At 34.8% G+C, this 27,539-nt stretch overlaps 2 non-coding genes across 2 annotated transcripts; both read left to right on the forward strand.

Moving 5' to 3' along the window:
* The first annotated feature begins 6,573 nt into the window (after positions 1 to 6,573).
* LOC128039420 (small nucleolar RNA R71) lies at positions 6,574 to 6,680 on the forward strand. The gene has a single exon (XR_008193923.1). It is a non-coding gene; the product is annotated as a small nucleolar RNA R71 (small nucleolar RNA).
* A 6,303-nt stretch (positions 6,681 to 12,983) lies between these two features.
* LOC128039302 (small nucleolar RNA R71) lies at positions 12,984 to 13,090 on the forward strand. The gene has a single exon (XR_008193806.1). It is a non-coding gene; the product is annotated as a small nucleolar RNA R71 (small nucleolar RNA).
* The last annotated feature ends 14,449 nt before the right edge of the window (positions 13,091 to 27,539 follow it).

The raw sequence follows: 27,539 nt of genomic DNA on the forward strand, positions 1-27,539 counted from the left end.
CTAAGTCTGACAAATTCACGTTCATATTCAGTTACAGACATCTTACCTTGTTTTAGCTCAAGAAACTTCTTCCTTTTCTGATCTATAAATCTTTGGCTGATATACTTCTTTCAGAACTCCTCTTGAAAGAAATCTCAGGTAACCCTCTCACTCGGTACTACTGACACGAGGGTCTTCCACCAATGGTAAGCTGAATCTCGAAGAAGTGAAACAACACACTTCATACATTCTTCCGGTGTACAAGATAATTCTTCAAAAACCCTGATGGTTTCTCAAGCCAGGATTCTGCCTCTTCCGCATCATCATCTTTGGTAGCCCGAAATACTTTAGCCCCTTGCTTCCTAATCTTATCAACAGGTGGTCTCTCCCTGATAACTATACCTGAGTTGGGGAAGCTACATGGGGGACCTGTGAATCGTGAGGGCGTGGAGGTCTCACAGCCAGATTCGTACGAACGAACTTGGCAAACCAATCATTCATGGCTTGGAAAAAGGCTTCTCTAGCTCCTCCTCCCTGACTAACTGATGCAGGCCTTTCACTAACATTAACATCTGGTGATGCCGTCCCTTCTGCGGGAGTAGGCGTATTACTCTCTACTTCATCTGTACCAGCTCATTCAGGATCCATAACTATAAAAGAAAACATTTTAAAATCCTCGGGAGTCGTCACACTATCAAAATATATAAGTATGGCATGTATAGGTAGACTCTTATTCATACTGCGTATTTCCTAGAACCGACTAAACCTGCTCTGATACCAACAAAATGTAACACTCCTTACCTGAGACCATTGCCAGAATGGAGCACAAGGCATTACATTACTTATCTTACTAATTCGGAGCATATAAACTTGTTCTGAAAATTAACTTCACTATTTACAGCAAATCTGTCTAATCGCGCAGCAGTTACTAAATTGATTATAAATCGAGCTACGAGACTTAAAATTTAATTCTGTAATTTTTTCCAGAAACTAGACTCAAATATATTTCTACCATAAAATTTTTAGAATTTTTTGTTAAGCCAATTAGTACAGTTTATTAGTTAAATTCTCCCCTGTTTCACCACTTAATTGTCCTGACCTCTTGCCACTAAAAATAAGTTTTCTCACTGTAGGATTTTTATATGAAGTTCTTACTTGTTTTTACACAAAATGGACTCAATAAGGAATCTATACATATCAAATATAACTCAACCGTTTTTGTACAATTTTTAATGATTTTCTAAACTCAGAATAGGGGACTCCAAAAATAGATCTGACCCTGTCTCACTAAAGTTCACATATCTCAAAATAAAAAATTCCTTTTGTTAAACCGTTAATTTTCCCTGAAAATAGACTCAATAAGATTTCAATATATATATCATTCACCTTCTAACCCATTATATACTATCATAGGTGATTTTTCAAAGTCACGTCCTTTCTCTTTGAGTTCATTTCTTTGCAAAATTTTACCCTTTCATGATTTCCATGCATAATTTATCACCTAGACTCTTATAACAACAAACACCTTCATACTTTACCATTTTAATAACCATTCATCATCAAATACTTACAAACCATTCTTTAGCAAAATCATAATTACAAACATGCAAATTAACTAAATCCCTATACATGCCATAACTCAAATGTGTTTCATCATAAAATACTGAGCAGTTGTGGTTGCTAGTGTGGACGATCTCCGACTTCTTTAGGATCCTTGAAGCAGCTTTGCAATACTATAAGAGAAAGAGAAATAAAAGAAGTAAGCATAATGCTTAGTAATTTTACTAGCAAATAAATAACAACATTAGACACAAATAATTAAACTCAAGTGTCTATATCTCTAGTTTACTCTTTAGTTAATCTCATTCTAGTTCTCTTGCTTATTTACTTAGTATACTTGTGTGCCTAACTTACTCTTCTCTTGCTGTATCGTTGAATATCAATTATTAATTTAATAAATTCTTCACTCTTATAACTCACCAAAGCTTGCCATTTTTGCTTTTAACTGAACTTTCATGTATATGATTCGTTTACTAGCCCATTGAGCCACATTGGAATAATAAGGATACTTGGGTCTCTTCTGATCATAACATGCCAAAGCCAAGTCCCAGACATGGTCTTACATGGGATGTTTTCATATCGGTGCCTATGCCATGTCCCAGACATGGTCTTACGGGGGACCTCTCATCTCGGTGCCAACACCATGTCCCAGACATGGTCTTACATGGGACCTCTCATCTCGGTGCCAACGCCATGTCCCACACATGGTCTTACATGGTACCTCTCATCTCAGTCCCAACGCCGTGTCCCAGACATGGTCTTACAGGGGACCTCTCATCTCGGTGCCGACGCCATGTCCCAGACATCGTCTTACATGGGAGCTCTCTACCCAAATGTCATGACATTTGTATCCAATACATTCCTCATGTTTCAACTGGCCCTTTTAACACTGATTCTCTATCATGTCATACTTGAGTTAACATTAGATATTTTCATGAAATAAATACATAATTTATGAAAAATAATAGCATTAATAATAATTATGAAAATATTGCATATATTTACCCTAAACTTACCTCGGTACCAAATATAGTCCAATTCACCAACTTAGTCTTCAACTTTATTCTTCCCTTTGTCTAACCTCGAGCTTCGTTCTTCTTGTTCTAAAATAGCAAATTTAACTTATTTATACTCACATTCATCAAAACAGAAATCATTAAGCTTAATTGATGTCTTCATATGTTGAACATAGCAATTTCTCTCCACTAATGTAGGTAACATTGGAACTTTGAATCAATAGGTCTTTAACAAGGTTGTAACGTGGTTGGGCTTAGGGGTAGGTAAAATATAGGTAATTTTCGGTTTAAAAAAAATCCTAGACTCAGCTTGTATCAGACCTTTCAAAATAATTACCTTCAATACATCAACTTTTCTTTCATTTTCACATGCTCTTTAGTGAAATTTACTTGAACTACATATACTTTTTTTCGAGTATTTTCTGCATGTACTACAATTTTTAAAACATTTCATACTTCTTTGCAACTCCCCCAAACTTATTTTCAAAGAATACTCTGAATAGTACTGAGTCTAGTTTTTGGGACATTTTTAAGATAATTAAGAACAGTGATGGCTAACTTTGTAAGGGTTTAATAAAATTAGGCCATAAAGTCTCAAAGTTGGGTTTCAAAGTATAAAAATTTCATCATGGTTGGCTTGAAAGGCTCAAATGGTCCAAACAACAGTTGCCTAAATCATTTTCATGCTTCCTAGGATTTCACCTCAAGAAACTACTAAGTCAATTCTAAAGACTTAACCTTTCATGCATGCCTAACTTTCCTAAAGAACTAAAATTTTATGGTATAATTTGCATGCTTTATTAGAAATACATTTCATGTCATTATTAAGTTAACATAACAATTTATTGAAATAATCAAACTTTATTCATACTTAATTTAGCATACTTAACAAAATTCAAATTTATTGAAAAAATATATCATATTCATAATTAAAAGAAAAAATTATTCTGAGTGGAAATAATTTCAATTTTTGGTCCCCTCAACTTAAAATGAACAATGTTCTCATTGTTTAAAGTGAATAGATACTATACACGAGGTAGGATTTCAGAAAAGAGGAGGTGAGTCAATTTGACTGCTTAAGTATCAAGCTCTTCGTAGATCCAATCCTAGACATGTATATACCTATTGCCACACTTTAGACTTTACTACTTGTCCATATTTACTTTTGATTCCCACCTCTTGTTTTATTGTGCAGAAATAAAAAATTCCTAATTAATCCTAATTCTAAGCTAAGTTGATAAAAATTAATATATAAATTATAAATAATATAATTATATATGAAAGTTTATCAAATTATTAATAATATTAAAGATATAGATGCTTTTTGAAAATATTCACAAAGAAAGGCACCTAGTTTTTTATTTACGAAAAGAGCGACAAAATTTTTAAAATAATTCAATTCAGTCCCTAGACTTAATGGAAATTTAAAATTGAGTTGCAAATTAAAACTTGGATCAAAATTGACCCTTTTATTTGAAACTAAAAATTTATTTTTCCATTTAGGGGATAATTTCTTGGAAAATTATGTCAAAATAAATTCCCAGGAAAGATTGAAGGAGTCACAAACGATCCTGCTTAAGTTCCAATCTCCAAGACAGAATTTATTTAAACACACTTTACCCGAAAATATACCCTAAATCATTTATCCAAAAAGAAAAACGAAAAATTAAGTGTCCGATAAAATGAACGAGATTTTATCCAGTTCAATTTTATCTCTCCAATAAAGTTTCAAGCGCTGAGCATTAATTCGAAAACTACCTCTCCGTATGGATAGACTTGGTGAATCGTGACCAGACCAACATGATTTTAGCTTACCTGGAAAGAACTTGAATCTGGAATTGAACAACAAGACTTGCTGACCTGCTTCAAATTCTTGAACTCGAATGTGGTTGTCATGTCATTTCTTGAGTTTTTCTTTAAGTTATTTAGCATTTTCATATAAGAACATTCAGAACTTTTCTAATTCATTTAGTTGGAACATCTGTTTCTCTTTTGCGAGCTTAGGATCCAAATTAAATTGCTGAAGAGCCCGGTAAGCTTTGTACTCTAACTCCAACGGTAGATCGTAGGCTTTCCCAAAGACCAACCTATAGGGTGACATCCCTAACGGTGTCTTGTATGTTGTTTTGTAAGCCCATAAAGCATCATCTAATCTTGTGGACCAATCTCGTCGATTCGGGCAGACTACCTTCTCAAGTATGCCTTTGATCTCCTTATTTCCCAGTTCAGCTTGCCCATTTGTCTGCGGATGGTAAGCTATTGCAACCTTGTGTTTCACTCCGTGCTTGTCTAATAACCATTTTAACCACTTCTTCACAAAGTGGGATCCTTCACTGATGATAGCTCCTGGGGCTCCAAACCTTGTGAACACAAGCTTCTGTAGAAACTTCATCACAACCTTAGCATCGTTTGTCGGATATGCCTCAGCCTTGACCCACTTAGACACATAGTATACTACTACTAGTATGTACTTGTTACTACAAGATGGAGGAAAAGGACCAAGAAAGTCAATACCCCATACATCGACCAACTCTACCTCAACGATGTTTGTTCGAGGCATCTCATTTCTGTTGGTGACATTTCCAACCCTTTGACATCGATCACAGCACTTCACGTAAGCATATGCATCCCTCAATAGTGTTGGCCAAAAGAATTTGGCTTGCAATACTTTGGCCACTGTACGTGTACCTCTGAAGTGTCCCCCACTTGGATCTGAGTGATAGTGGTATAAAATCTTCAGTATTTCATCTTCTTCCACGCATCTCCTGATCATCTGATCTGCAGACTTTTTAAACACATATGGCTCTTCCTAAAAATAGTACTTCACATCATCTACCAACTTAACCAATGGTCTAATTACCATATAAGGACCTCTAATTTAAATTTTCATAACAATTGGACACCTCGAACATATAGAACTCAACTTTTGCACTTTTTACAATTTAGTTCTTTTGACTAAATTGAGTGCCCAAACGTCAAAATTTTCGAACGAAATTTTCACGCAATCATTTTGTGAAATCGTAGACCATAAAAATATAAGAAAAATAAATTTTTCCTCATCGGATTTGTGGTCCCGAAACCACTGTTCTGACAACCTTCAATTTAGGCCATTACAGTTTATCTTGAAGGTATGCACTGCATTACTTCGTCAAAGCTACCGTCTCAAATTCTCCAAGTCTTCATTTCTTAGACAAGATATATTTCATGAACTTGACGTAGTTTGGCATTTGCTCAAGTGCTTTAACCAACGAGATGTTGATGTGAAGTTGCTTGAGTATGCGAAGGAACTTCTTGAATTGAATCTTCTGCTTCTGTTTCTGAAGTCTTTGAGGGTAGGGTAGTGGTGGTTTCATTACTAGGACTGATTCTGGTTGATTCGTATTTGGCTGCAATTCTGCATCTAATGACATTATTAGTTGATCAGAATTAGCTGGTCCAGAGGTTACTTTGTCAGGTTTTGCAGATTCTGGTTCTGGTGAAACTGGAATTTCAACACTTGGTTGAACTTCTTCTGAATCTTGAGCGTCAGCTGGTTCCTTTTCAACTTTGACAGTGTTGGGATCTACTGTCTTTTCACTCCTCAATGTCAACACTTTACAATGTTCCTTCCCCAAATTTCTCAGATTCTCCGTGTCACGGATTCAGGATTCGATGGACATTCTTTAAACAAATGTCCTTCCCCACAATACACACAGGCTATATTCTCAAATTGGTTAGGTGGTTGGGCTGCAAACTGTTAAATCCATTAGTGGTAAGGTTCTTAAGCATTGAGGATATTGAAGATACCTGAGATGCGAGTGAAGTGAGAGCGTCCACTTCATGTATTCAAGCGACTCATCTTCCTGATGCTGCTCGATTGGTTGGCTATTGATAATTATTTTTGGCAATCCTCTCAATAAATTCGTAAGCCTTATTATAAGGCTTAGAAAGGAGAGCACCATTAGCAGAGGCATCCACTACCATCCTCATGTGAGCGTTGAGGCCATTATAGAATGTCTCAAGTTGAATGCAATGTTGGATTCCATGATGAGGGCACGTTCGTAATAACTCTTTGTACCTTTGCCATGCCCCATATAGGGACTCATCAGCCATTTTTTGGAAGGCAGTGATCTCATTCATTATCTTGGCATTCTCGCTCAGGGAGAAATACTTCATGAGAAATCTCTCGGCTAACTCTTGCCATGCAGAAATGGAGTTCGGTGGCAATGAGTTCAACCAGGCACGAGCTCTGTCCGTTAGCGAATATGGGAACACCTTCAGTCGTAATGCATCTTTGGGTACTCCGGCTAACTTCAAAGAATCGCTCACTTCCATAAATAGTCTTAAGTGAATATGAGGATCTTCAGGAGGCATTCCATTGAATTGGCCCACAGTCTGAAGCATCTGGAATAAGACTGGCTTAAGCTCAAATTGTTGTGCCTCAATTTTGGGACTCCTAATACCCGAATTAAGATCGTTAAATACTGGCACGACATACTGTCATAAAGCTTGTCATACCCCGAAAATTACTACAGTAAGAAAGTAAGATAATATCCTTGATATAGTAAAATAAGGAAATAAAGTGATAAAAAAGTTAATATTGAGTTATGTCAACATTGGGAAGTATATTATGACATATTAATTTTAGAAATGATTAAATTACAAAAGTGAGAAAAGTTTTGTTGCCCAAGAGTAAATACTAAAAATTTGAGGGGTTAAAGTGTAAATACAAAAAATTTGAAGGACCAATAGTGTAAATATTTTAAGAGTGGAATAATCTAGAAACTAAGGAAAATGGATGAATTAGGACCAAATTGAAAAGGTGAAGAATTTTGAGGGACTAAATTGCAATTTTACCAAATTAAGTGATGACTCAAGGATGGAATTTCAAAAGATTATAAAGGGCAAAATGGTTAAATAGAGAGAGAGAGAATTCTAGAGGGTAATGATGATGTTTGTGATATTTTTAATTAATTAAATAGATAAATGTTATGTAATTAATATTTTATTAAGATTTTTAGTATTATTTATTATTAAATGATTAATATAAAAGGGAGGAAAGATGATGAAAAAAATCATCATCTTTTCCATGCAACCAACGTGAGAAGAGAGTAAAAGAAAGAAGTTGTCCTTTCTTTACAATTTGGTCCTCCCACAAAAAATTCACCATTTTCACTTAGAAATCAAAGAAATTTCCATAGCCACCAAGAGAGAAAATTGATAAGGAGACAATGGGGAGCTAGAATATCAAGTTAGATTTAAGAAATAGAAGTTGGAGGAGACAGAAAATCAAGTTAAAGATTGAAATCAATAGCATTAGGTAAGAACATCAAGATTTCAATATATTTTTAAGTTTGATATTATTGAAAAACCATGGAAATAATGTTATAGTAGAGCTTTCTTATTTAAGGTCTTAAGTTCTTAATATATTAGTGAAGATAATTAAGTGAAAGTGCTGGGAAATATTATAGAGAAAGGGAATAAGAGAGTTATACACCTAGTAATCAACATTTTGCACTAAAACAGTTTTGGACAGCAGCAGTAGGTTAATTTTTGAAAAATCACCATAAATTGTGGAAATCGAATTAGAGTATTAATAAAATATGTAATTAAATATTATTAAGTCTAGTTTCTCATAAAAGAAACGGTGTAAGTAATGGAATTGTAAATCATGAGATATAAAAAATTTTGTGAGACAAGGTCAGAATGAATTCGGGTTCCCCTGTTCTGACTTTGGAATATAATAAAACATTGAATAAAAATAATTGGAGGCTTAAATTTATATTTTTAAAATATTGAATTAGTATATTTTCAATAAAAACAAATGGAAACATCATCCAAATTTTGTACAAAGAGATAATTAATTTTTAGTGAAGAGGGGTCAGACTGTCAAACAGTGAAACAAGGGAATCTTTAAAGAATAAACTGTACTTATTGGCTAAACCAAAAATATTATGGTAAGAATATATGTGAATGTAGTTTCATGGGAATTTAGCGGATCTTAATTTGGAGTTCTGTAGCTTAAGATATAAATAATTTTGTGACTATGACTCGAGTGGACAGCTTTGAATTAATATAAAAATAAATGGTGGAATTATAGATAATGTTACATATAAGCATATTATACATTAAGGATGTGGAATGGAGAGGAGGAGGAAAATAAATGAATTCAACTAGCATGAGTTCTCATTAAAAATGGCCAATTTGTATGTTTTAGGTTCAATGACTAAATTGAATAAAAGTAATATTTTAAGGGTAAATTGGTAAAGATGTCAAAAAGTGACCAAATTGCATGAAATGAATTGTTTTATTATTTAAATTAATAAATTGAATGAAATATTAATTTATATCTAGATTGGGTGAAAATTGAGGAAAATAGAAAATTACCAAAATTTCCACGAATTTTGGTATTTACTAATTTAGCTCGGTAAGTTCGTGTAACTTGAATTATATTCTTAGATGATTGAAATATATATATTGGATTGAGAAATTGATTTGAATTGTGAACATGAGAAATTGTGAATTGAATAAAATGGAAATGAAGCTTTGAATTACATGAGTAAGTATCGGGTATCGTAGGCCCTATTTGTTATGAATATAATATTTCGAGGATATGTTGTAAAAAATTATAAAAGCACGTTAATAATTTAAAAGTTTTAATTTGGATGAAATTTTGTAACTCGGTTTAATATGTAAGCAATAGTATGTCTTCTAGTAATGCCTCGTACCCTATTCCGGCGTCGAATACAGGAAAGAGGTGTTACAATGTGACATCGCTAGATTCGGTCATAACGTTTAGACCTGGTTTGGGGTGTTACAAAGCTCTATCCCTATCATCAACAATAAGGATAGGATTCTGAGCAAGGTTTGCTCCGTTTCCTTGATTCATATTCTCAAAGTTTATCTCTTTGGTCATTCTCTAGTTCGCTTGTCATCTTTGCTGTCGAAAGGTTCGTTCTATTTCAGGGTCCACAGGGAGTACGTCGATAATCTGGTCAATACTCATAAACACCCGAAATAATCACAGAAAGATTAAGTAAGTAAAGATTTAAATAGGAAAATAAATAAACCAAAATGTAAAAACAGATTCACAAATAATGGCTTTTTTTTAAAAAAAATAGTCCCTAGCAATGGCGCCAAAAACTTGGAACGACGAAAATGTGCAAGTGTACACAATCACAACAAGTAATAAAGTGACAAGTAAATGTCGAGTTATCATACCCACAGGGACAATAAAAAGAATATTTATGAAATTAATGTTAAAACACTTTGGTGATGGAAAATATTTTGGTTTAAAGATGATTAAAAACCAAGGGTTAAAAACTAAGTAAAAAAAATTAAAAATAAAAAGGTTCTAATGCACGATTTCAAATAAGGTTTAATCAAGATGATATAATTGTGTTGGATTAATTACATTCCTTTAACTTAGAATTATTAAACTTATGTTTATACTGGTATGAACAAATTCACGGCAGCTCGGTAATTTGCTAACTACTGCTTATACATACTTATTACATTAATCAATCTCTTAAACATTTTTCAATGTCAATCCAAGCGATTAATCAATCTTCACAAACATATAAAAGATCGAGTGAGGTAACAGAGTATTTCTACCTTGAAACAGTTTAATCACAAAAATCTTGCAAGTTATGCAAGGCATATGTATTGCCAAATACAATGCTAAATTAACTTTAGCTACCTTAGAAGAATAACATGCACTAATTAAGTATTGTGTCGATTAATTACAATTTCAATCCATTTAAATAATTAATTTATTAGTTACCTAACAATTAATATTGCAAGAATAACTTAGGAATGATTTTACTTAATCAAGCATCTTACCGAGGCCTATAACAATACGATTTCAATAATTCAAGCAGGCAAAATATAATCAACCCAACACGGATTAAATTCAAGGTAGATTTATTAAAATAACCATTTCAATAGCATAAATATTCATAAAAATGTTTGTCAAAAAAATAATGAAATTTAAAGAGATAGGGAACAAGAAGCAAATCCGGTGTTTCTCCGTGGCTTGACTGATTACTCCATTCTTCGTTCTCCATTGTCCTCGGCTATCAAGGAGACTTATGAACGCTTTAATTGCTACTCAACAATGGTTGACGAGGACCTCTTTCCCAAGAGAAGAAATCAGCACTTGAACAAAAGGGAAAATGGGAAGGAAAAGTTTAGAGAAAGTGATAGAGGAGAATAGAGAATGACCATAATACCTTCTTTCTTTGGCATGCACTGGACCAGACTAACCCACGAACTGTCTGAGATGTGGTAAATTATACCTGTATCTAACCACTTGATGATTTCTTTCTTTACCACGTCCTTCATGATGGGGTTCAGTCTTTATTTTCCATCAATCATTCCTTTTTCGCCATATTCGGGGATAATTTTGTGCATGCATACAGACGGGCTAATCCCGTGAATATCGGCTATGGTCCATTCGGTAGCCTTCATGAATTTTTTCAATACTAGGATAAGTTTCTTTTCTTGCTCAATGGTTAATTTCGCTGAAAGAATCACAAGTAAAGTAGAAGCGCTACCTAAATAAACATATTTTAAATGTGAGAGAAGTACCTTCAGTTCCAATTTAGGTGGCTCCTCGATTGACGCTTTTGGTTGGGCATAATCACTATTCTCTAACTCCAAATATTCAAAATGAGATTGCAGATTAAATCCCCTTTGATTAGCTTCTACAAAGCTAGGTATTCATCCTCTTCTTCATCATTTGGAGGGTGTGATGTCAAAATTTGTTCCAATAGGTCCTTAACATAGTTGAGTTCCTTTTCCATGATTAATTCCATAATTAATCATCCTGAACACGCATAGTAAGCTCACCCTTCTATACATCAATAAGGGTCCTTCAAATTGCTAGGAAAGGTCTTCCTAGGATGATTGGCACTTCTTTCTCTGCTTCAAAGTCTATAATAACAAAGTCAGCAGGAAAAGTAAATTTTTCTACAGGTACTAATACGTCCTCGATTTTTCCTTTTGGATGTGCTAAGGATTGATCTGTTAATTGAAGTGTAACTGTAGTAAGTCTAACTTCACCTATCCCCAACTTCCTAAATATTGACATGGGCATCAAGTTGATACTCCTACCCAAATCACATAGTTCCTTACCACAATATGTTTCCCCAATTTTGCAAGGTCTGGTAAAACATCCAGGATCGTTCAACTTTGGGGGTAGTTTGTCTTGAAGATATGCACTGCATTCCTTTGTCAAGACTACCATCTCAAGTTCTCCAAGTCTTCATTTTTTTGACAGGATATCCTTCATGAATTTGATGTAGTTCGGCATTTGTTCAAGTGCTTCAACCAATGAAATGTTGATATGAAGTTTCTTGAGTACGTCTAGGAACTTCTTGAATTGAACTTCCTGCTTCTGCTCCTGAAGTCTTTGAGGGTAGGGTGATGGAAGCTTCTTTATTAGAACTGGTTGATTCATCTTCTGTGGCGATTCTGTATCTAATGAAGTTCTTAGTTTATCAGAATTAGCTGGTTTAGAAGTTACCTTATCAGATTTTGCAGATTCAAATTCCGGGGAAACTGAAATTTTAACACTCTGTTGAACTTCCTTTGAGTCTTGAGTATCAGCTGGCTCCTTTTCAACTTCGATGGTGTTGGGCTCTAATGTTTTTCTACTTCTCAATGTCAACGCTTTACAATTCTCCTTCCTTGGATTCCTCAGATTCTCTGTACCACTAGGTAAAACACCTTGTGGTCAGTTTCTGAGTTCAGTTGCAAGCTGGCCTATTTGGTTTTTCAAGTTTTTCAATGTAGCTGGTTGGTTTTGGATTAAGGCATCATTCTTCGCTATGTATGCCTTCAACAAGATTTCTAAGCCATTGGATGGTTCAGCTTGAGGTTTTTTCTAAACTTGTTGGGTAAAAATAGGTGGTTGGGTCAGTCTAGGTTAGGCGTATTTATTACTGGGTCCAGCCCCTTGGTTACTCCAGGAGAAATTAGAGTGGTTTTGCCATGATGGGTTATAGGAATTGGATTGTAGTCCTTGCCTTCCTTGGTTTTGTTTTTGGTTACCCATCTAATAAACGAATTCTGTGTTCGACGGACATTCTTCGAACAGATGTACTTCCCCACAATAGACACAGGGTATATTTTCAAATTAATTCAGTGGTTGTGCTGTAAAACTATTAAACCCATTAATGGTAAAATTTTTAAGCATTAAGGAAATTGAGAATACCTAAGATGCGAGTGAAGTGGGAGCGTCTACTTCATGTATTCTAGTCACTCATCTTCCTAAAGCTGCTTGATTGGTTGGCCATTGATAATTGTTGCTGGCAAATCCTCTCAATGATTTCATAAGCCTCATTGTAGGACTTAGAAAGGAGAGTATTGTTAGCAAAAGTGTCGACTACCACCCTCGTGTAAGCATTGAAACCATTATAAAACGTCTTGAGTTGGATGCAATGTGAGATTCCATGATGAGGGCACTTTCGTAATATTTCTTTGTACCTTTCACATGCCTCATACAAGGACTCATCATCCATTTGATGGAAAGTAGTGATCTCATTCCTCAACTTAGCCTTCTTGCTAAGAGGGAAATACTTCATGAGGAATCTTTCTATCAACTCTTGCCATATGGAAATTGAATTTGGTGGCAATGAGTTCAACTAGGCTCAAGCTCTGTCCCTTAGCGAATATGGGAACATATTCAATCGTAGTGCATCTTTGGGTACTCTGACTAACTGGAAAGAATCGCTCACCTCCATGAAAAGTCTTAAGTGCAGGTGAGGATCTTCGGTAGGCATTCCACTGAATTGGCCCACTTTCTAAAGCATCTGGACCATGACTTGCTTCAGCTCGAACTGTTGTACCTCGATTTTAGGTCTCCTAATACCCGGATTAAGATCATGAAACATTGGCACGACATACTATCTTAGAGCTCTATCCCTATCATCAGCAATAAGGATAGGATTTTGAGCAGGGTTTGCTCAGTTTCCTTGATTTGGGTTTTCAAAGTTCATCTCCTCGGCCCTTCTTTGACATGATTGTCTTCTCCACTATCGAAAAGTTCTTTCAATCTCAAGGTCTACGGGGAGTAAATTGATAATTAGGTCAATACTCATAAACACCAGAAACAAACATAGAAAAATTAATTATGTTAAAATTGAACAGAAAAATTAACCAAAATACAAAATTAACAAATTCACAAATAAAGACTTTTTAAAATAGTCCCCGACAACGGCGCCAAAGACTTGGAACGATGCCAATGTGCAAGTGTACACAATCGCAACAAGTAAATGTCGAGTTATCGTACCCATAGGGACTGTGAAAAGAATCATTTATGAATGCAATTTTAAAAACACTTTGGTGAAGAAAATATTTTGATTTGAAGAGGTGATTAAAAACTAGAATTTTATTAAAGTAAAATAAATAAAATTAAAATTAAATTTCCAATGCATGATTTCAAAAGATGATTTTAATCAAGATGACATAATTGTGTTAGATTAATTACATTTCTTAACTTACAATTATTAAACTCATGTTCATGTTGTTACGAATAAATTCACGGCAACTCAGTAATTTGCTAAGTTATGAACATACTTACCTGCCAAAATCCATTTATCTCTTGACTATATCTTTATGTCAATTCAACCGATTAACAAATTTTAATAAGCAAATGTGTTAATGTACATACATACTTATGAAATTAAAATAATCTCTTGTACATATCTCTGTGCCAATTCAAACAATTAATTCAATCTCATAAGCACATAAAAGATTACGCGACGTAACAATGTATTTCTACCTTTAAATAGTTTAATCACAATAGTCTTGCAAGTTATGCAAGGCTAATGCATCATTAGATACCATTGTTAATTTAACCCTCAGCTACCTTAGCTGATTAAACATGCGCTGATTAAGTACCGTGTCAATTAATTACAATTTTATTCCGTTTAAATAATTAATTCATTAGTTACCTTATAATTGTAATGCAAAAATAACTTAGTCAGGGTTTTACTTAATCAAACATCTTGCCGAGTGGAAACACGAAAATTTATAATGTTTCTCAACTTTTCCATGTGTGTGGCCAGCCAAGGGGGGTCGCTTTGGCTGATGGAATTTGCTATTTTTAGCAGCCACAATCAGCTATAAAAGTCACCCCTTACTGATCATTCAACTCATCTCTCACACTTTCATTCTCTCTTCTCCTCTCTCACTTTCTCTTAACTTTTCCTTCCCATTTTCCCTTTTGTTCAACTGTCGATTTCTTCTCTTGGGAAAGAGGTTCTCATCAGCCATTGTTGAGTAACAATTAAAGTGTTCATAAGCCACCTTGATAGCTGAGGACAACGGAGAACGAAGAACAGAGAAATCAGTTAAGCCACGGAGAAACACCGGATTTGCTTCTTGTTCCCTATCTCTTTAAATTTTGTTGTTGTTTTGACAAACATGTTTATGACTATTTATGCTATTGAAATGGTTATTTTAATCATTCTAGCTTGAATTTAATCCGTGTTGGGTTGATTATATTTTGTCTGCTTGAATTATTGAAATTGTGTTTGTGCTGTTATAGGCCTCGATATGATGCTTGATTAAGTAAAATCATGCTTAAGTTATTCTTGCAATATTAATTGTTAGATAAATAATGAATTAATTATTTAAACGGATTGAAATTGTATTTAATTGACACAATACTTATTCAGTGCATGTTATTCTTCAAAGGTAGCTGAAGTTAATTTAGCATTGTATTTGGAGATACATATGCCTTGCATAACTTGCAAGATTATTGTGATTAAATTGTTTCAAGGTTAAATACTCTGTTACCTCACTTGATCTTTTATATGATTGTGAAGATTGATTCATCGCTTGGATTAACATTAAAAAATATTCAAGACATTGATTAAGTTAATAAGTATGTATAACACTAGCTAGCAAATTACTGAGTTGCCATAAATTTGTTCGTAGTAGTACAAACATAAGTTTAATAATTCTAAGTTAAAGGAATGTAATTAATCCAACACAATTATATCATCTTGATTAAACCTTATTTGAAATTATGCATTAGAACCTTTTTATTCTTAAATTTTTTCTTAGATTTTAACCCTTGGTTTTAATCATCTATAAACCAAAATATTTTCCGTCACCAAAGTGTTTTAACATTAATTTCATAAATATTTTTTTACAATCCTTGTGGGTACGATAACTCAACATTTACTTGTCACTTTATTACTTGTTGCGATTGTGTACACTTGCACATTTTCGTCGTTCCACCGAGCCCTATAACAACGCAAACACAATTTTAATAACTCAAGTAGACGAAATGCAATCAACCTAACACGTATTAAATTTAAACCTTATTAATTAAATTAAACATATAAGCATTACAAATATTTATAGACATGTTCATAACAACAACAATAAAATTAAAAGGGTAAGGAACAAGAATCAAATCTAGTGTTTCCCCAGGGCTTGACTAGTTTGCTCCACTCCTCCTTCTCCACTTGTTCTTGTTGAACTGAGGCTTCCATGAACACTTGAATGCTACTCCAAATGGTAGTCGAATGACTCTTTTTCATGAGGTAAAATCAGCAAGGGAATGGGGAAGAAAATGAAGAACAATAGAAGGGAGTGAAGAGAGAAAACTAAAAGAGAAGTGCAGAAATGAATGGGTTTGAGATGTGTTTTCAGTGAGTAGAAAGGAGGGGTATTTATAGGTTGAGATGGCTTTTAAAAATAGAAAAAATCAACACCCATAGAGTCCCCCAATGGCCAGCCACACATATGGTAGGGGCAAATCTAGAAAGACATAAATAGTGGAGGGGTCTGAATGCAATTTGAAAGAGTCTTCAAGGGCTATTTTTCAAGCCAAATAATCATCCAAACAAGTTGATTGGGTCAGCATGTGGGATGGTTTTGGGCTGCCCAGTGCTTGGTTCAATCGATTTTCTCAATTAAGCTCAACTAGGCCACTTTTCATAATTAATTATTAATAATTTACTTAACACAAATTAAATTGAATTAAAATTAAAATTAATTATATTATGAATTAATACACATAATTTGGACTGTCTTAGGATGAAAAATTATTTCGCCTTGAAGCTTCAAAATTGCTTCTCAATTTTTGCGCTTCAGTGGTGTCACCGAGCCACTTTTCGTCCTTTGTGCATATCTATCAAAAATAATCAAAATTAATAAAAATTTGATATAAAATTATTTAAAATTCAACATGTTAATAATTTAAGTATAAAATAATTACTTTATAATAATTATAAATTTTTCGACAAGAATATTTTTGAAACTGCATGAATTTGAGTTAAAAAGGGCATGAAAAAGTGTGTACATTTTCATGTTTCCACTTCCACGTATCAATGTTGCAAAGGTATAGATCCAAACCTGAACATGTTGTACAAAATGAAGAGCTTGAGATTGAACCAAACCTATATTATGAGAAGAATTAGTCCGTATTTTGGCCAAAGAGTCAAGTAGATGAGGGATAAAAGAATTCCCTTAGTAAAGGTACTATGGAGAAATCACAACACTGAGGAAGCCACTTGGAAAAAGGGAGAGCGTAATGAAATAACAGTATCAACAATTGTTTTCAGGTATGAATTTGGGGGACAAATTTCCAAGATGGGGGAGAGTTGTAACATCTCGCCCGGTGAAGTGTAGTACTCGAGTATTGTTAATTGAACTAAAGCTTATAGTGTGACCATAGAGTAAGAAAATTCTTAGAAATTTATTAAAGTACTTAAGGTCTATGAATGTGCCCTTGGGCAAAGCCTTGAGTAAGGCGAGCTCTAAGGTTTTGTGGACTCTTCAATGGAGTATACGTCGCCCCAGCAAATAGAAGAAAATAGTAAATCCAATTGTGAAACCCCTAGTCTGATAGGAACGATAAATATTTTGTTATCTTATTATGTGGTTAACATATTTAGCTGGCCTAATGAAGACTAGCCAGGATTGGACAAAGGTTTTGAAAATGAAAGGACATGCATTTAAGCCAAGAGAGAAAACTATTAGTCAAGAGTATCGATGGAAGGCTAGTGGAGGGAAATAAGCTTGTCCACTAAATTTTCCTTTTATGTACACCTATATAAAGCCACTCATAGCTTTTGAAACAAGTTATTTACTTTCTCTGTCAATTCATACTTCTTTTTAGCAATTCTCTCTACATTTACTAGGAAAGCATTAGAGACAAGGCCTGTTTGAAGGATTAATCATGTAATCAGCTAACTTCACTGTCGTGAAACTTGGTATATAACGATGAAACTCTAGTTTTTTCCTTAATTATTTATGATACCCTAGGGTTTCATGCTTTAGGAACAAACTAAAGATTAAAGGAAGGACACTTCCAAATTGTAAGTTTCCTGATTTAATGTTCTTGAAAACTTGTGTAGTTTTTCTGAAAAACATGATCTGATGAATTAACTATTTATGTTATAGCTTAAAAACTCTCAAAAGCCATCGGGACAAAGGTAAGGGACCTGTACTTTAGTCCCTACTGCATTTTCTGGTGAATTCCTTCATACCCTCTATGTGTTGTACATGTCTGGATCATGGTAAGTTTACTTGTCTGGTGAAGAGTCTAGCTTTTTATGTTTGTGTATGAAATGAAAGGGCCTTACTTCGTGCTGAGTCATTACCCACTTTACTCTGAAAAATGAACCATATGGTTACAACAAAATCAGTGAACTCATGGCATTGTCTTCATTGAGAAGAGCATTCACCTGGTAGATCCCAATACATGAATGATATTATGTAGCCTCTATTAAGGCAAGTGTAATGCAAACCAGACTGCCAAAACGTAACAAAGAAAAGAAAGAATGAACAAACATACATTACAATCTCTGAACACGGGCTAGGGTTTTTGGCTAGTGCGAAGGAGGTTGACTGCATTAATACATGGGCATAATTTACGTGCCAAAATGAGTCATATTCTGTTAAATTTTGTGTAAGTTCGGTATTTGCCAATAGGCCAACTACATGAAGTCAGTTTGTGTGGTGTCTTCATTAATGGGCGAACTATATGTCCCACTAAGTTGGGAAGAGTCCTTCTGTTTGTGTAACCTATAGATATTCTAAGGCTCGATTTAGAACTCACTAAGTTCTATGAACTTACCCGTTTATTTGATTTTCTCAGGACCACTAAATAAGTAAAGGAACCCTCAAGGACTACCCTAGAGGATACATACTGTGTTTGGCTTATACTGATTTTGTATTCTACATGACAAAAGAGGGAGGTGTCAAGGCTTGAAATGTGAATAACAATATTTTGTAACTAAAATTTGTATTCGTTAAACTATGCTCTCTCCTTAAACATTTCCAATGAACTTTTATGTTCATAAAGTTTTTGGGCCCTTAAGCTTACATGTTTTATATATTACCGCTATAGCAAATACCTAACTATTCTTGTAAACATGTGATTCCAGCTATTACATTCCTGGCAAGAAAAGACTTTAAGGATATAACGCACCATTCTTTGATCCTCCTTAAGAGTCGGGAATGGGACGCTACAAGTTTTTTGTAATAGAGCCTAGGTTTAGCTGATTCTCTGATGAACCGAAGGCAGTGTCATGACCCTGTCATGCATAATATGCCTCTGGCTTACTCTCTAGTGATTTGTACTAAGATAATTTCTCTTTTGTAGCAAAATATGAAGAATGTCTAATAGTTCAATAGAATAGACTAGTGAGGATATGGAAAGCCATGTCCCCACCCAAGAATAGGGTACTCAAACCAACAATAATAATGTTGGGAATGTAGGAAACACATTCAGAAATATGTTCTTCACCATGATGAGTCAATTATTTGAGCGATTCATGGGAACTGAATCTGAGCAACAGCCTCAGCAACCACAACATCCTCCATAACCATGGTTAGAGGTAGTACGCCCAATAGCAGTTGTTCCACTTGCACTTGCGGTAGCTTCCCCTAGGTTTGATCTTGTCCAAGAGATTTGGAAAAGAGGAGCAAAATAATTTTTGGGAGATAAAAGGAGATAATCCCACTACGGTGGAACAATAGTTCTCTCGGTTGGGAAAGGTGGTGTAATGAAGAGGATAGTCTCCGATACGCTATATCCTTGCTGGAATGAGAAGCATACCAATAGTGGGAAAGTGTGATCAGTGTAACCCCTGAGCATCTAATTGATTGGGAATTCTTTTTTGAAGGGTTCCATGAGAAATTTATCAACCCAATGTTCATTGAAAAAATGAATAAGGACTTGTTGTATCTAAAACAAGGTATAATGTCTATCCCGGAATATGAGCATGAATTCATGCGGCTGAATAGGTACACCAATGGTATGTTTTCGTAAGAAAAAGACATGTGTGATAAATTCAAGTGGGGACTTAGAGATGATCTTCGTGCCTTGGTGGTAACCTCTCAGTGTAAAACCCTATCTAAAATAACAACTACAGCTCATAAGATAGTGTCAATCCTTAAGGAAAAAAACAAGAACTTTGAGAAGGAAAAAAATAAAGAGAGGAAGATCAAGTCCTACTCCTTCTTCGAACTTTAAGAAACCAAAGTATCACCCTTTTCAAACTTCAAGAAAGGTATCATAGACTTCTAGCTTCAGGCATGAGGGATCATTTAGACCAGCTACATCTATTGCCAATTCTAGCGGTTCCCGAATGGATAAAGGGGACTGTAACTTCTATGGTAGGAATCATGGTGCTGAGTGGAGCAAAAAGATATGGGCTTGTTTCTGTTACTTTCCAAAAATTGGGTTAGTAGAAATTAGGTTAATAAACTGAGTCTGGTCACGACTAAATTTTTATTTAGATAATATTTTGCTTGTTTGATAATAAATAAATATAAATTATAGTGATTGAGTAGTGGTTAGTGGTGGAGTTGTCCTTGATGATATGAGTTTGAATTCCTTAGCTCTCATTAATTTTTATTTGGTGCAAATTTGTTTCAAAACCTTATCAAATGTCATCCCATATTTTTATTTTTAGTTGCACAAGTTTGAAAATAATGAAGGGTTGTGGTTTAGTGGTAGGAAGCTCATTAACTATCTTAGAGGTCTCTAGTTCAAATCCCCTTGCTCCATTGTTTTATTTTTACCCCTTTGTTTCCTTATATGGAGGGTTCCTTTCCTTTTTTAGCAACTCAAACTTGCCTTATGTTGTAAGACACATCCCCCTTTTCACTCCTTGTTTCACTCTATCTCCAAAACCTCTTTTCTTCCCATAAGATTGAGATACAATGAACCTAGTCATGGTTGACCAAGCTACACACACCCCTTATGCCGTCCACTATCGCGTGTGAATATATAATGCGAATGTGCAAGTATACAGGTCAGATCAAGTAATAAAGTAATAAGTGAGATCATCTCCACAGGGATCGGAATAGGTAAAAATATGGTTGAGTTATCACTATAACCTATACTAATTCGGCTTATGGTAAAGAAACAAAACAACAATTTGAATTGAAGTATTAATGTGTGAAGTAGAAATAATAATCAAATAATGAATAAAATGATGTGGCAATTCTATGAGACAAAGTTGAGAGGATTGATGCTATTGAATTGGAAGGTTTGAATTACTTGGATTATATCTTAATAACATATTAATGTCATGGCAAAATCTTGACCAAATTATGGTTCAACAAATTATGGTTCAGATTATAACTATTGCATTCTGCTTCATTCGAGAGCTAGAAATAAAGTTATCATTCTAAGTCTTTGTATATCTATAAGTCTCAAGAATAGTACCTAACAATATTCTTCCTTACTCTGTATAGATCACAACTCTATCTCTAGAGTGCTACAAGTATTCGCTCGAGTACTCGCTCCTATCATTCGATTACGATCCAACTTTTAACCTTTTCAGTATTAAATCAAGTCTAAGGATATACCACGCATTCATCTATGTCTAGAGCTTGCATGCATATATTTAAAACAATCCAAACCGAATAAAACAATAGATCTACTCAAAATATTAGCATGATCATAAATGTATCAAGATAAGTCAAGTAATTCTAACCCAAACGAAGTCAGCTCATGGGTTGAGATTTAAAGTCCAAAATCAGAATAACACTCAACATCATCTTTAACAGTTTAGAAATCATAGAAATTAATCAACAAAATGAAGGTAAACCTGCAGGAAGCTTTCACCACTCTAGCTTTCACTTCGACGTTGCTGAATTATGTAGGACCCAAGGTTGATTGCTTGTGACTTTCCTTATGTCTCTGTTCTCCTCATAAGCTACTACCCTTTCCTTCTCTTTGGGATTTCTCATGAGTTTTCAAGAGAGAAAACTACTCTCCCAATTCCCCTCTAAGATCCTCATGTAAAATACCCTCCAAAAAATTTCTCTTTTTATCTTCTCTCTTTCCTTTTTTATAGGGTAGGTCCCCGTCTCTCAGCACACACTTTTCTCCCTCTTTTTGAGGTGAATTTATATGGTACACGTCCAGCTGGCTTAGAGTGATGAGGACTTACTGCTACTTTAGCATTTTCCTAGAATTTCCATGGCATTTGTGTTGGCAATCCATCCAACCTTTTGCCATGGCAATATTTCACTTCTCTCAATCTCTTTCTCCTTCTCTTTTTCTTCATCCTTCCTACACCTGCTGCATTCAACAACCAATTCCCTTCTTCCCAATAGTAAAAGTAACATGAAATGACATTTAAGGCACAATCTAAGCGTTATTATGCAATGTTCTAAAAATAACCTAAAAATGCAAATATATCTATTTAAGTACAGGCATTTAATCAAGCTTAGAGGTTCAAAATAGAACTGCTTTCTAGTGTTATCACATCCCCAAACTTGAGTTCTTTCTTGTCCTCAAGCAAAATATGTATGAATGCATGAATTTTCCATAACTACACAATTTCCTCTTGTACTGCTAAACCAAACAAAACATATTTTATACCTCTATTCTCAACAATCTTCTGTCTAAAAAAAATTGGTTCAAATTTTATAGGTTTGTTTAGCATACGAAGTGCAAAAAAAAGTTACCTAAAAATACAAGTTCCTAAATGTTCATGCAATTCTGATTATAGCAAGCACCTCTTAATGTACTTAGTTTATCTTTCCCCTAAACTCAATTTTTCTTCTCATATCATTACATTATATAAAAAAAATTTCTAGATTGCCAGGTATTACATCACGCCACCATTTGAATGTAATTCACTCATGAAGCTAAGGCTTTTGACTAAAAAGATTGATGGGCTAAACAACTACCCTTTATCTACCAGGCCTACTACTATAGTGGAGTGCTCCCAAACTGTGTTTTTTTTACTCACTCATATTTGATCTTGCTTTTCTGATCAATAATACAATGGAGCAAAGAGAGTATTACTGGTGTAACGCCCCTAACCCGTCTCTGTTGTCGAATTAGGGTACAGAGTATTACCGTACAATCGTAGACAATTAACACCATAATATTTAAATTATTTAAAAATATCATAATACATTCACTCACATGCATTATGTCCCTAAATTGAGCCCTCGAGACCCTAAAAATACATTAAAATCAAAACAGGACTAATTTGAAACAAAACGATAAGTTTAGGAAAAAGTTACAAAAATTGGAAATAAGGGTAACATGACCGGTGGCAAGGCCGTGTGAAATCACCCCAACCCATATAACTTTTGAACAAGGGAGACATAGCCGTATCCCAGCCCATTTCCTCACCCATGTAACTCACAGAGATGCCCCACATGCCCGTGTTCCAGGTCGTGTCCTAGGCTGTGTAACTCTCTGAGTTGCCACACATGTCCGCGTGTCAGGCCATGTGCTTGGTCGTGTAACTCACTGATTTGACCACTAAGAAACTCACAACTGACACACGGCCATGTTGCCAGGCCGTGTGTATCAGACGGCCATGTGACAGCCTATGTCTCAGGCTGTATGAACCTAAAATTTCCTCAAATTAAGCCATTTCACAGCCAATTCACGCCTAATCAATCTAACTATTTGAGTATGCATCCAAGGGACTTAAACATCAGTCACAACTACATAAACATGCAATTTTTTACACCCTATTTCAACTAACCAATATGTCATTCAAAGATACCACAATTATATTAAAACATCAACTATTAAAACATAACAATGTTTCCTCATTTCATTCATGATAACCTAGTTCAAATATGTACCAAATCATACCAAAATAACCATTTTCAAACCATTCTAATCATACCAAGAAGAACCTTATTTACAAGCATATTAAAAATAACCAAAATGACATAACTTGGTAAGGTATCAAAGCTTACTAAACCAAAACATTTATCTATATATACAAGCCACTACCCTAGGAGACACAAAAACTACCAACTTAGATGGATAGTGTGAGTCGATTGATTAATCCTTCCAAAATGTCAGTAACGATTATCTACAAAACAATCCACAAGAACCTGTAAGCTTACATAACTCAGTAAGGACATAGTATAACATTTAATCTAAATACAATGAGACACAATCCATATACAATTTGATTTAGGGTTATGACAGTATAAATACTGCATTCAGGGGTACTGAAGTATAAACAGGGGCACGTATGTACATTCAAGGGTACTGTAGTACAAACAGGCTTACGTGTGTGCTAGCCCGTGTAACTCTTTCAGTTGCCACACACGACTGTGTGCCAGGCCATGTGCTTGGCCGAGTAACTCATTGACTTGAACACTAAGAAACTTACAATTGACACATGACCATGTCGCCAGGCCGTGTGTGTCACACGGTCGTGTGACAGTCGTGTCTCAGGCTGTGTGAACCCAAAATTTACCTAAAATTAAGCCATTTCACAACCAATTCACACCTAACCAATCTAACCATTTCAGCATGCATCCAAGGGACTTACACATCATTCACAACCACATAAACATGCAATTTTAGACACCCCATTTCAATTAACCAATAAGCTATTCAAAGCCACCACAATTATATCAAAACATCAGCTATTAAAACATGACAATGTTGCTTTATTTCATGCATGATAACCTAGTTCAAATATGTACCAAAACATACTATAATAACCATTTTCAAACTATTCTAATCATACCAAGAAGAACCTTATTCACAAGCATATTAAAAATAACCAAAATGACATAACTTGGTAAGGTATCAAAGTGAACCACACCAACATATTTATCTATATATACAAGCCACTACCCTAGGAGACACAAAAACTACCAACTTAGATGGATAGTGTGAGTCGATTGATTGATCCTTCCAAAATGTCAGTAACGATTATCTACAAAACAATCCACAAGAACCGGTAAGCTTACATAACTTAGTAAGGACATAGTATAACATATAATCTAAATACAATTAGACACAACCCATATACTATTTGATTCAGGGTTATCAAAGTATAAACACAGCATGTATGTGTGTTTAGGGGTACCGAAGTTCAAATAAGGGCACTGATTGTACTAGAAAAAACATATGTTTTTTCCCTACTTATTGGTTAACTTGTTCCCATTTAGTTATATTTAGCATATATTTTAGCATTTTCAATTTAGTAAATTGCATTTTATAACCCAGTGAATCCTAGCCTAGTTTATCCTTAATTTTGCTATCTTCTGTACTAATGTCGCCGCATTAGTTAACTCCAAATTCCATCCAGAATTGTCATTGCAGTTGATAGCTATCTGATAAGAGCCAACCAAGCATAAGCTATCCAATCTGGTATAACTACCTTGTACGTACAAGTATAGAAGAATCTTGAGGGAAAGACGCTTGTACAATTGAGGAGAACATAAAATGTTGACGTGAGAGGAAAAAAAAAGAAATTTTTTTGGCAAAATAACCATTCCCTAACCCTATTTTGAAGCTTGTGGCCATGGCAACTTGAGCCTCCAACGAGTGAGCCAACATGAAGACTGATGGAAATCCATTCTTGAAGAGGAAATCTAAGTGTATAACAATGGGAAATGGAGAGATCCAGCTGAGTAGCCTAGGAATAGTATTCTTCATTCGATTCTTTCTTATTTCTTTGAAAACGCTGTTGACTACTCTATGTTTTCTACTGTATGGAAGTACAATGAATGTTTTGTTAAATGTTATTGTATTAAATCTTATTTTATTATTTAATCTTGGGGTTTGAATGTTGTAAACACGGAAGTGTTATTGCAGTCACTAACACTGGAAGGTGCAGTGATAGTTTGAGCAAATAAGCGTTTCAGCGAAAGTTCAGTAAGGACTAAAAGAGTGGCGCTTGTTAAGATCAGCATTTGGTTTTACCATCATTGGTCATGTCACTGTGTCAGCAAAAATGAATTGTACCCTGGGGAGATGAAGAAATTATGGATAATAAGGGTCCACTTAATGAAGCCTCTCTCGAGAGAATGACTCGTGGCACAGAAACACCAATACTAAAAGAGGCAGGAACCAACAAGACAAAGAAGGGCAAAGCCAAAGCCGACAGTAAAGGAACAACCCTGCATACAAAGACATCTTTATGGCACAAGCTGAAGGATGTTGACAAAATGGTTACTTCCATCAGCAATAAGCAAATCAAACTTGTCACTACAATTGAGGACATGAAGAAATCTCAGAATTTCTTTTATGCTTATACTAAAGCCTGGAACAGTTCTATTGTAGCCACATTAAGCCAATTGGGCCCATCTCCAATACCAGACTTCCCAGTGTTTCCACCAATCATTCGAAACTATGAACATTCATTTGTGAATGACAACTTCAAAGATCGAGACCGATCGATGGCATCTCCTCCCATTGTGCAAGTATTTGATAATAACAAAGATGAAGAATCTAGGGACATTGAGGAATGTTTGCACAAGATTCATAGCTTGTTCGAGGATGCTATTTTTTCTGATCAATAGGGCACTATTGTTGACAAGGGAGCTACTACTCCAGAAGATGAAATTATTGCTGAAGAAAAATAAGTTGCTGAAGAAGAGAAAGAAAGAGAAGAAGAAGATTCTGATGTGAATATTGTCATCGCACCCGAATCAGTGGGTGTAAATATTTAAAATCTAGAACTAGATGGAGCGACATTGGTGGAAGTTACTAAGGTCATCAATGAGGAGCAAGATAACTCATTGGCAATAGTGGCCCACACTGGACCACTTCAGGTGGCCTCTCCCATATAAGAAGCAACCGATGATGCTGGGGCTAAGCTGGAACTTCAGGAGCAATTCGAAAATCGTGCAAAACCTAAAGAAAAGAAAAGGAAGCGCTCTAAGGACAAGAATATGGAAAAGAAGGGGAGAAGGAAGAAACATCGTACAGCCACAACAATGGATACGGATAACAAAGTTAATTTTATTTTAAAGTTGTAGCTGTAGTTTTCATGCATTGCATATAGCTGTAAGTCACATTTTGTTTAGTACACATTATTACTGCATTTTTATTGTCATTACATATTCATGTTAGTGCGTTGGGGGATAATGCAATCTTTAAGTTTGGGGGAATTTATATGTAATTTTTTTTAAAAAAATGTAAGCATGGAAGGTTTATGCACAACTGTTTGAAAATTTTTGTTACATTCGATGCTTAATTCTTAGATCATGTGAATTGTCAATGAATGAGTTGGATAAATTTGATTGAATGTTATATCTTCAATACTTTGATGAATGATTTAGGTTGCATTAGTAATAAATGACTAGTAGAATTCCTTGAATCTAGAATGAAACTACCTTTTACAGCTACTTATATATATAGATAGTTATAAATAAGAGACACTTCAAAGTGGGTGTATTGTGGAATGTTAAAAAGGGTACACTTTAATACAAGCGTTAGAAAAATTAATCTGGGGGTTTGTTGCACCCCATCGTTACTTATCAAGAACAAGGGTACAATAATGCAATGATATCCCTTATTCCATTAAAAAAATATAAATATTTAGTATTGTATAATAAATGTTGTATAGGTAGATAGAATTTAGGATTTGAAGCATGATGCTGGCTTTGATGAAAGTGCAATCTCACTCATTTATGCTCATGTATTCTCGATGCAATATTCTTTCATCTAAATATGATTCATTCATTCGAAATTTAGAGGGTTCAAGTTGCTAGCATGATCATTTGCCTTAGAAAAAATTTTGT

Source organism: Gossypium raimondii, chromosome 2, assembly GCF_025698545.1.
Source record: "Gossypium raimondii isolate GPD5lz chromosome 2, ASM2569854v1, whole genome shotgun sequence".
Lineage (NCBI taxonomy): Eukaryota > Viridiplantae > Streptophyta > Magnoliopsida > Malvales > Malvaceae > Gossypium > Gossypium raimondii.